The sequence below is a fragment of the Nannospalax galili genome, unplaced genomic scaffold (assembly GCF_000622305.1).
Source record: "Nannospalax galili isolate Female #2095 unplaced genomic scaffold, S.galili_v1.0 scaffold2382, whole genome shotgun sequence".
Classification (NCBI taxonomy): domain Eukaryota; kingdom Metazoa; phylum Chordata; class Mammalia; order Rodentia; family Spalacidae; genus Nannospalax; species Nannospalax galili.
The window spans coordinates 44,266-47,811 of NW_008346905.1; the positions used below are offsets into that span (position 1 = coordinate 44,266).

The 3,546-nt window shown below is 49.7% G+C and overlaps 1 pseudogene; it reads left to right on the top strand.

Moving 5' to 3' along the window:
• The window catches only part of LOC103742319, a 5,757-nt pseudogene extending 2,887 nt beyond the window's left edge, over positions 1-2,870 (top strand).
• Positions 2,871-3,546: the final 676 nt, after the last annotated feature.

Here is a 3,546-nt window from a genome sequence, read left to right on the forward strand (position 1 = left end):
ATGATAGGATCCCCCTACCACATTTAAATAAAGCATACTATGAGCACCTATCAGCTGAAGCTTTGGCTTCTGCCTCAACAGTGTATTTTCCCTGACCCCCACTGAATAAACAGAGCTGTATCACTGAATCTGCCTCCCCGGAAAGTCTTTTTCCGTCCTGCTCACTGGCCATCCTGAACCCGTTCGTGGCTTCTGCTCCCTTTATCCTTGTGGACCGGTGGCCAACAACCCACGAGTGTCCTGCTCACTGGCCATCCTGAACCCATTTGTGGCTTCTGCTCCCTTTATCCTTGTGGACCGGTGGCCAACAACCCACGAGTGGCCAACGACCCATGAAGAGAGGGAGAGACCCCACAGTACATACCTTTAATCCCAGCACTTGGGATACAGAGGCAGGAAGATCTCTGAGCTTGAGGCCATCCTTGTCTATACAGCAAGTTCCAATCCTGACCACACATGCGACCCTAGAACATTCTGACTGTGCCTTCATGGACAACAATGAAGCCATCTGTGACATCTATAGGCACAACCTGGACATTGAACGTCCCACATACACCAACCTCAATCGCATGATCGGGCAGATTTTGTCCTCCATCATGGCCTCCCTGATGTTCAATGGGGCCCTGAATGTGGATCTGACAGAATTCCAGACCAACCTGGTGCCATACCCTCGAATCCACTTCCCACTGGCCACCGTGTCCTCCATCATGGCCTCCCTGATGTTCAATGGGGCCCTGAATGTGGACCTGACAGAATTCCAGACCAACCTGGTGCCATACCCTCGAATCCACTTCCCACTGGCCACCTACGCCCCAGTCATCTCAGCTGAGAAGGCCTACCATGAGCAGCTCTCAGTGGCCGAGATCCAGTGCCTGCTTCGAGCCAGCCAATCAGATGGTCAAGTGTGACCCTCGCCATGGCAAATACATGGCCTGCTGCATGTTGTACAGGGGGGATGTTGTCCCAAAAGATGTCAATGCGGCTATTGCTACCATCAAGACCAAGCGCACTATCCAGTTTGTAGATTGGTGCCCAACTGGATTTAAGGTATGACTGGGTGCTGTGGCTTTGTACCTGTCTGCAGGCAACAGACCCTGCCCAGGGCCATAGCCCTGGGGGAGAATTCTTGTTCCATGTGGTCTACAAAGAGAGCTTGTGTGCAGTCATTAATTTGCACCTTATGCTGTGTGTCCTTTTCCTTAAAGCCCCAGTTACCAAAGCAAGCAGTGAGTTTTTTCCCGTCAGGGAAGGTGAAAACTTCCCAAGAAGCATCTGTTCGCGGATGCTCAGGAATGCTGTGCCTTGCCCAGTTTTCCTCCCAACTGAAAGTGGTTCTGTGAGCAGTAAAGAGCTGGCCTATGGGGACCTATCAAGTTGCAGCCTGTCGGTCCAGACAGTGTTTACCACACCAGGTAGACCCTGTCAATCTCTTTGCTCTAAGTTCCTTTTTATCCGTGTCCATGTGATTACATGTTATTGTACAACCATTCACTTAGAGACATGCTAGCTTCCATGTTTAAAAATATTGTGAATTTTTAACTGGGCATGCATGGTGTCACATGCCGTTAATCCCAGCACTAGGGAAGCAGAAGAGAAGGTCAGGAGTTCAAGGTCATCCTTGGTTACATAGCGGGTTTGAAGTCTGCCTGGACCTACACTAGGCCATGTTTCAAAAACAATTTTTGTGTCTTTTGAATTATAAAAATTGGCAAAATATTAAAGCTGGAAGGCTAAAAAGCTGAAACCACTTCCCTAGAGCTTATTGTCCTTATAGAGCAAGAGGTGGTCTGTGCATGTAGATACATTATATAGCTAACACTGCTTGACAGAGGCCAGCAGACCTGAGCAAAGCATGTGTGTGCCTCCAAACTAGATAAGGGACTCAAGATGAATGCTGCATTTTGAATTTAAGAATGGAGCCCTTTTGTGCCATGCTTGACTTGACTGGCAAGAAAGGGCTTTTTGCCCTCACCTGCAGTTTGTAAGGGCTACAGGACCCAGGAAGCAGGCAGCACTACTGCTTCGAAAGGCCCGCTAACGTTGTCTCCGTTGTGGAAGGGTGTTCATTGGTGGGGACAGTCCCGTATGCCTGTGTCCTGGCTGTGTTCCTAACTGCTGCTAACAGCCATCTCTTCACCAGAATGGTCACCACCTTAGCACACCCCAGGTGCTCACTAGCCATCAACTCCAACATTATCTCCTTCCCTGAGTCTAAGGCTATGAAGGTGTTTTCTACACACAAGTGCATAGGTTTCTGCTCGGTTTTCTTTACTTAGTGTGCAATATGCTTTGGAAGTACTTATATGCCAGGGTAAAGGGTTCTTCCTTTTGCATGTTTTACCATGTTGGGTGCATAACAGTGTGTTCATTTGCAGTTTGGAACATTGGTGTTTCAAGTAAGTACTTAAAACTGTGTGCCTTGTGTAGGTGAGTCCAAAAACTGAAATTATAGGACCAACAGATACTCTGACTTCCCAGAAGTATGAGTAGTTACATTTACACTGGGTCCACAGCTCCCCACTTTGAATACACATTGTTGAAGTCAGAGTAAATGTGACTATTTCTTGGCAGGTGGGTATTAACTACCAGCCCCCCACTGTGGTCCTGGGAGGAGACCTGGCCAAGGTGCAGCGGGCTAGGCCATGTGCATGCTGAGCAACACAACTGCCATCGCAGAGGCCTGGCCCACCTGGATCACGTTTGACCTCATGTATGCCAAGCAAGCCTGTGTGCACTGGTACATGGGGGAGGCCATGGAGGAAGGGGAGTTCTCGGAGGCTCGGGAGGACCTGGCCATGCTGGAGAAGGATTATGAAGAGATGGGCATGGATTCCATGGAAGCAGAGGCTGAAGAAGGAGAGGAGTACTGAGTGAGGATCCAGCTGGCCGCCAGCCCCCTGCCGTCTGCTCCCATCATTGTCTTTGCAGGATATAGTTACTTATTAAAGTTTCCATATTGAGGCATTTGTCCTGTGTGGCATACTTAACTCCCTATTTAGACACCTTCCTTTTCCAAGTGAATTTTTCAGGGGGAAAAATATTTTTGGAGAAATTTTTCTAAGCATGCCTGTGTGTTCATCTGAAAGTAAATAGATAAGAAAATCAGGACAGGATGATTTGATTAAAAATTATGAACTCCATCCTCAGGCCTCTTGGGGTAAGTCTATAGCAGTGCAGCCCTCCGCACCCAGACTCCCCAAGCCACATTCACCCTTCCATCTCCCCCGCTGTTCGCTACTCCCAGTTTGGGACCTGCGCCATTCCTAGTCTTGGGGCCCCAGACACCTGGGGAACCAATACTGCTTCCTGATCCTTCTCACCCAGACCAACTGAGTGCCTTTCTTGGGCCCCAGGAGCACGGCTTCTGGTCCTGGCCCCGCCCTCACCTCTCTCTGGGTCCCTGGACATGCACCACAGGCTAACTCTCCCAGCCTGCACGCCTATGCTCAGGCCCCTTGGGGTAAGTATATAGCGAAGCCCTCGGCACCTAGACTCCCCAATCCACATTCACCCTTCCATCTCCCCCGCTGTTCGCTACTCCCAGTT